The following is an 8,125-nucleotide window of genomic DNA, read 5'->3' as shown; positions in this document are numbered from 1 at the left end:
GTCAGCCAGCAGTTTCTCTAATATTTTACCAAATATGTCCAACAGGCAAATCGGCCTGTAAGATTTCACATTTGCTGGGTCTTTGTCTATTCCTTTCTTTATGATGATTACATTTGCTGTTTTCCATCTCTTCGGAAATTTCCTCTGTCGGAGACATTCGTTGTAAAGATGCGTTAATGGCGCAGTTAATTGTGGCGCCAGAAACTGCACCACCTCCGCCACAATGCCGTCCGGCCCAGGAGCTTTACCTTTTTTCAATGATCTTATATGAGCTGCCACCTCCTCCTCTGAAAAAGGGTAGACAGCCGTCTCATTACCGTATTCCTCCTGGTCTTCGTTTCTAAGTTGTTTCTGCCCTTCTGTTTCCCCTTCCGCATTGTCGTCAGGCAGCAGAGACTGGAGGAGGACCCCCGCAGTTTCCTGCCAGGACTCCGTCATCCTGTCTCCGTACCTGACCGTTGATAACTCCAGAGGAGAGCGGATTTTTTCCCTTACCAGCTTGTATGGGAGCCCCCATGGGTCCGTGACCAGCTGGTTAAGCACGAAATTCTCCCAACTTCGCATCCTAACTTCGCGTAGTTCCTTTTGGAACTTCTGCTTTTCCTCCCTGTATAATATCTGCCATCTTTGGCGTTCTTGCCAGACGACACTGCGCTGGTAGTGCCTTCTTAACCTTCTGACAGATCGACGCAGTTCACCTAGTTCTGCAGTCCATGGTGACGGAGAGGCCGCCATGGCCCTCCTCCTTGTAGGTACGGCTGCCTTCACCGCTCTTGTCACTGCATTCACCAGCTCCTCTGTTCTTTGGTCAATGTCTATGTCTAGAGACATGTCACCTTCAGGTAATGGAGGAATGTCACACTCCCTTGCTAGGCGCTCCCAGTCAGCTCTTCTATAATTTAGTTGCACCTCCCACCCCGTGGCCCAGCGGCACTCTCTTTCGCCCAAGGTAAAGGATATCAAGTTGTGATCGCTTGTGGTGGCATTCTCTAGGACTCTCCAATTTTGAATAGAGTTAACCAAATTTGGTGTTATGAGGGTCACATCAATATTTGTGCCCTGTCCTCCCCCTGCAGCATATGTAGGAGGATTTCCAGGCCTGTTAGCCACCACAAGTTGTGATGCCATTATAAGTTCCTCAACTTTTTCACCGTTAGCATCCCTTGTGCCACTGTACCACAGGGGGGATTTTGCATTAATGTCGGCTGTTACTACTACTTTTCTTCCCTGCAACGCCGTGGTGACTCTAGCCAGGTGGTCAATATAAAGTTCTATATTATCCCCATATTGAAAATACATGTTTATGAGGATTATTGTTCCCATGGGGGTTTGAAGCTCCACGACGTTGCAGTGGCTAGTTGCGAATTGTGATAATGTGGTAACTCTGAGGAGCTTATTTGTGATTATAATCACCGCCTTCGGGTTATCTCCCGTGCTGACCATTTGCCAGCCTGCAGCGGCAAAAGCTATCTTTCCAGCCAGGGAGTATGGCTCCTGTAGACAGAGTACATCTAGTCTCCTCTCTTCCACCTCCCTCCGGAGCTCCTGCATGACGAGTCTGCTATTATGACTGTTAAGTTGTCCAATGGTAATTTTAGTCATTAAGGGTAATATGTATGTATTCGGTCATGTGGCCAAGTCTTGCTCCAGTCGAAAGCAATCCGTCCGTGTGCTATTACTGATTGCTGGTAAATTTCGTTAAGGTCAAATTTCTCACCTCGTCTGTCGAAAACTTTCTTGAGCAGATCACGCAAGGCTCCGAAGTCGGTGGGGAGATTCACTGATTTTAGCTGGATTCTGTCAACAGCCTCCATAACCGAGAAGGTTACCTTTCTACCGTCTTCATGTCCTACCCGGACCACATGTCGTAAGGCAGTGGTCAGGGTTGCCGGCTGCTCCAATCTAGATAATTGCATAGTATACTCCAAATTTGGGTATACCCTCACCGGATCAACCGGTGGGACTCTGACAACTGATGAGCTCTGTACAGTGGGGCTCGTGCTTGAGCTTGTCACTGTATTTTCTTGAACCGGTAGTTGATTTATATGATTGATTTGATTGTCTTTTGACGTTACGATGTGATTGTCTTTCGGCGTTGCCACAGTTACAGGATGCCCTTGCCGTTGTAGGTGTATTATCGGCTTTTTTCCCCGGCTTCCAGAGGAGAGAGTTTCAGTCGTGAGGGGGAGATTGGTTTGTATACCAATGTCCATTGTTGGAAAGTCAGTCTGGGTTTCTTTATCTCGTGTTTCAGTTCTAGAGGCGCCGCAGAGCGACCTCAGAAACTCCTTAAATCTGTTTGCCCTCACGGCGTCCCTCCTCCTTTTGCTCGGGGACTTCCGTTTTGGCATCCTATTTGGTGTACCTGGCTCAGCCATAGTCTGTTCTGGAGATGAGTCTTTGCTCCAGCATCCTATATGTAGGGCAATTCCTGCCTGTGGCTCCGCAAGACTTCTTGCCTCTATTCTTACACGGTATGCAGACCGCCGCCGCCTTACAGTCTTTGCGGCTATGACCATGTTCCCCACATTTAGTGCATGCCGGCTCCCTGGTGCACAGCCTCAAGACGTGATCCAGGTCACCACAGTTGTGGCAACGAGGTACCACGACATAGTCTCTAGCATTAACGGCGTGAAAGCCGATATATATTTTGCCCATTGTTGTGATGTTCCGCCACATTTGTGCTGACACCTCGGCGACGTGATGAACGACATCACGACCCCGTGGCCCAGTCTTAAATTTTAATTTAAAACAGTTTTTGAATTCCTCTTCATTTATCTCCTCAAAATTTTGCAGCCTGATTGTATCTATTAATTCTTCATTGGTCATTATTGATGGTACGTCATATAATATGACTAAAGGATTTCGTTTCCTCGGTGGTTCGCATTTAACCACCGAGTTCAATTTCTGATTAGTCAACAGTTTTTCTTTGTCATTCTCAGAAGCAACTTCAACTATGACAGAGTTTCTACTTGGTTTTATTCTTTTGATTCGTATCTTGTCTTTAACAGGATCTATGTTTTTTGTGAACAGTTCTTGGATCTTTTTGACACTGGTGTCTTGCCCAGGAAGTGTCCTGAGGAAGACAGCCGTGTCAGTTCTCTTTGTGATTCTGTCAATTGTGTCTTTCGTCGAGTTTTGTGGGCGCTTTGTGGGCGCTTGCGCGGCCACAGCTGCCCACGTCTTGGCTGGTTGTTTTCTTAGTCTTTCATTCTCTTTTTCTAGTTCTTCTGCCCTACCTTCTAGTTTGGCGTGGGCAATAGCCCATGCAGCCAACTCATTTTTAATAATGGCAAGACCAGCTTGGCTTATCTTGCCGTTTTTGATTTGTTGCTCCATGAGCGACGCTATCCTAGTATATCTTTCCATAACAGTTTCATTCTTTGCCTGTCCCTGCTCGTCCTGTGGAGAGGGATCAGGCGCAATGGAAGCTCGTTGAGGCGCACACGTATCACTCGTTTCGTTGTCAGCCATGATTGACGAGTGATAAAAAGAAGTGGGAGCCCGTCTCTTGCCCCGGACCGGCTCCTCTGGCATGGGGGGGGACTTCTGCAGCTCGCCCACCGACCTCGCCCCTAGGTCAAGGGCACTTCCGAGCTGCCAGGTTCAGCGCACCGTCGCCAGTGCACTGGTCCTCGTCGGTGTCCCCGTCATCGATGATTTCACGCGACGCTCCTCGGCAACTGCACCCCGCACTCCGGAGAGGCGGATGCACCTCTCGCCCTTCGCCGCCTACTAGCCCGAGTTTCCACCATCTGGCCAAGGACCCACTCCTACTCAGGTGGCGGGCCGGTCCCCCAGACGTTCGGCGGTCTGGACCCATCTAACCTGGCCCAGGTGATGTCACCACCTCCTGGGTTTGGCAGAACACGCCCCGGTTACCCAGGGGCGCGGCGAAGCGCCCTTGCCGACTCGCGCCGCGATCCCACGCCGACAAACGAGACCGCCGGCATGCAGAGCACGTGATGGTCTGTGCCCTGCGAACAGAAAGGGACTGATGTTCGGTCCCTCGACACAGCTCCCCCTGTGCCACGCACCCTTCGCTTTCGCATCGGGTTGGGTCGCAGCTCTCCCTTTTGACGCAAGGCAGAATGCCGAGCTTGACGTCTGGCACCACGGGAAGGCGGAAAGAGCCACTTGGGAAGGAGAGGCTGTAAGAGACGCTTCACTTCCCCGAGTGAGGACTGCCGCGGCACGCCCGACTGGAAAGCGATACGCCCCAGTGCGAGCCTCCGTGCCTTACGGCGCGCCGGCAACGGGCGGGCCCGTGCCGAGACGCGCCGTCAAGCGACTGACCTCACGCCAGACTCGGGACTCTGTTTGCATGTATTAGCTCTAGAATTACCACAGTTATCCAAGTAACGTGGGTACGATCTAAGGAACCATAACTGATTTAATGAGCCATTCGCGGTTTCACCTTAATGCGGCTTGTACTGAGACATGCATGGCTTAATCTTTGAGACAAGCATATGACTACTGGCAGGATCAACCAGGGAGCTGCGTCAACTAGAGCTGAGCAGCCGGCCGCCCGGGAGTGTGTCCCGGGGGCCCGCGCGAACACGCAAGCGTCCGCTCAATTATTCTGCAAACAGGAGGAGGCTGAGCTCCCCTGCACAATACACCTCGAAACCCTCTCAGGTCCCGGCGGCGCGCAGCGCCGTCCTAAGTACTTGGTCGGGTTCGAGAGTGGCGCAATCGCCCGGAGTTTGGCGAGTAGACGCTTTAGGTGCGACCACCCGTGCTCCCAACTGAGCTTGCCGCTGCCGACAGAGGCCCGGGAGCGTGCTGTCGTGGCATTGCCGGCGGGAGACAACACGCGCCACCTACGGTGGCCGGCAGCTCCAACGCCAGCGCCACAGAAGGACAAAAGCCCCACTTGGGTGCCGAAGCGAACTCTCCCAGCACAGCGCACGCGCCAACACGTCCGCACAGCTGCGATACAATCCACCTGCGAGAACCGCAGAGGCGACCGAGCAGCAGACGGCGTCGCGGCGCCGAGCGCCGGGCGGCGGCGCATCCTCAGCGCACACAGTCCTCAATCGGACCAGCACACTGCAGATGTCCACCGCGCTTCGCACCGGGCCCGCGAGGACCTACTTTGGCCGCACGGCGCCGCGTGCAGGGTGCGCCGGCGCGCAGCTGCGCCGCCTGCCGCCTCCGTCGGCCGGCGCGCCTGCCACTGGCCGCCCCCACCAGCCGGCTGTAGCGCGTGCGCCCACGCACCGCGCGGCCAGCACGCCGGGAGGCCCCCCCTCACCGGCCGGGGACGGTCCCACCCAGCCACCGCCGCGTATCGCTTCACACCCACATGCCATTCACGTTCGTGGGCATGGTGGGTATCGCTGAAACAACCGGTTGGTAGCTCAACCGATCGTCGCCATCACTGATTCACCTCTAGCGAGAACAACCGCACCACAACGGTTTACCAGTTGTTCATTTGCGTAACGTCACCAGCAAACGTAGACGTCCATCGCCATTTGCAAATTCAACGATTGTTGCATGCCTGTGTCAGGTGTCACGACACACTATGTCTGCCCACATACACGCAACAACATGTGCACGCTTCGCGAACACGTGGAAGGTGGCCCCCGTACGTATGCGATGTCCATTGCGCGAACGACTGTCAACCGGCCTCTGTCGCATGTCGCAGATGTGGAACGCAGTGCACCATGCTATCACGGTGTGTGAGAGGAGACGACTACGTCTGACAACACGCGCCACTACATCAACAGACGGCTCATGCTGATCGCCATCCACGGCATACCATACTGCAATCCAGCTCTTATAGGGAGACGACACGTAGCTGAGTGCACAATATTTGGACCGTATGGTTCGCCGTTGTTGGCGCAGTCGTGGTACGGTCACACATGTACCACGATGTATCATTCAGTACATGAGGACCAATGTGCAGTACAGTGTGTGATTTGGACGTACAACATCAGCGGACAGTTGACACAAGCCGTACCACAACGTAGGCTGTGCTTCGCCATGCGAATGCCAATGAACAACTGCGAAGGGCATTGAGCATGTACGTCCTACTGCCATCCGCATTACAGTGTATAGCTGCAAGGTGTTTCACATGAAGCGATACTCTGGGGACCGGGCAGTGCGAGTAGCAAACTATATTGCGGGGGTTGCAGTTAGGCAACACTACACTAATTTAACGCGTCGTATGACAATTACAGAGCAGGTTAAGGCCCAACGTGTGTTGGGTTAAGGCCCAACGTGTGTTGGGTTAAGGCCCAACGTGTGTTGGGTTAAGGCCCAACGTGTGTTGGGTTAAGGCCCAACGTGTGTTGGGTTAAGGCCCAACGTGTGTTGGGTTAAGGCCCAACGTGTGTTGGGTTAAGGCCCAACGTGTGTTGGGTTAAGGCCCAACGTGTGTTGGGTTAAGGCCCAACGTGTGTTGGGTTAAGGCCCAACGTGTGTTGGGTTAAGGCCCAACGTGTGTTGGGTTAAGGCCCAACGTGTGTTGGGTTAAGGCCCAACGTGTGTTGGGTTAAGGCCCAACGTGTGTTGGGTTAAGGCCCAACGTGTGTTGGGTTAAGGCCCAACGTGTGTTGGGTTGAGGCCCAACGTGTGTTGGGTTGAGGCGCAACATAGGTTAGGTTGAGGCGCAACATAGGTTAGGTTGAGGCGCAACATGGGTTAGGTTAAGGCGCAACATGGGTTAGGTTAAGGCGCAACATGGGTTAGGTTAAGGCGCAACATGGGTTAGGTTAAGGCGCAACATGGGTTAGGTTAAGGCGCAACATGGGTTAGGTTAAGGCGCAACATGGGTTAGGTTAAGGCGCAACATGGGTTAGGTTAAGGCGCAACATGGGTTAGGTTAAGGCGCAACATGGGTTAGGTTAAGGCGCAACATGGGTTAGGTTAAGGCGCAACATGGGTTAGGTTAAGGCGCAACATGGGTTAGGTTAAGGCGCAACATGGGTTAGGTTAAGGCGCAACATGGGTTAGGTTAAGGCGCAACATGGGTTAGGTTAAGGCGCAACATGGGTTAGGTTAAGGCGCAACATGGGTTAGGTTAAGGCGCAACATGGGTTAGGTTAAGGCGCAACATGGGTTAGGTTAAGGCGCAACATAGGTTAGGTTAAGGCGCAACATGGGTTAGGTTAAGGCGCAACATGGGTTAGGTTAAGGTACAATATGGGTTAGGTTAAGGTACAATATGGGTTAGGTTAAGGTACAATATGGGTTAGGTTAAGGCGCAACATAGGTTAGGTTAAGGCGCAACATAGGTTAGGTTAAGGCACAACACGGGTTAGGTTAAGGTACAACACGGGTTAGGTTAAGGTACAACACGGGTTAGGTTAAGGTACAACACGGGTTAGGTTAAGGTACAACACGGGTTAGGTTAAGGTACAACACGGGTTAGGTTAAGGTACAACACGGGTTAGGTTAAGGTACAACACGGGTTAGGTTAAGGTACAACACGGGTTAGGTTAAGGTACAACACGGGTTAGGTTAAGGCACAACACGGGTTAGGTTAAGGCACAATACGGGTTAGGTTAAGGCACAACACGGGTTAGGTTAAGGCACAACACGGGTTAGGTTAAGGCACAACACGGGTTAGATTAAGGCACAACACGGGTTACGTTAAGGCACAATACGGGTTAGGTTAAGGCACAATACGGGTTAGGTTAAGGCACAATACGGGTTAGGTTAAGGCACAATACGGGTTAGGTTAAGGCACAATACGGGTTAGGTTAAGGCACAATACGGGTTAGGTTAAGGCACAATACGGGTTAGGTTAAGGCACAATACGGGTTAGGTTAAGGCACAATACGGGTTAGGTTAAGGCACAATACGGGTTAGGTTAAGGCACAATACGGGTTAGGTTAAGGCACAATACGGGTTAGGTTAAGGCACAATACGGGTTAGGTTAAGGCACAATACGGGTTAGGTTAAGGCACAATACGGGTTAGGTTAAGGCACAATACGGGTTAGGTTAAGGCACAATACGGGTTAGGTTAAGGTACACATTGTTGTAAGGAAAGGTGTTTTGGGGGGGGGGGCCGGTTTGTTGATTGTGATTATCGTAAGTAAATGACTGCGGCATCATCTGATTTGGCACGTCAGGGTGCACCTTTGGCTCATGACAGGCGGCGCTCTGATTCCATGC

This window comes from Schistocerca americana, unplaced genomic scaffold (genome assembly GCF_021461395.2).
Source record: "Schistocerca americana isolate TAMUIC-IGC-003095 unplaced genomic scaffold, iqSchAmer2.1 HiC_scaffold_47, whole genome shotgun sequence".
NCBI classification, from domain to species: Eukaryota; Metazoa; Arthropoda; class Insecta; order Orthoptera; family Acrididae; genus Schistocerca; species Schistocerca americana.
The sequence above is the reverse complement of the archived record's forward strand: the minus strand, read 5'-3'. Positions refer to the sequence as shown.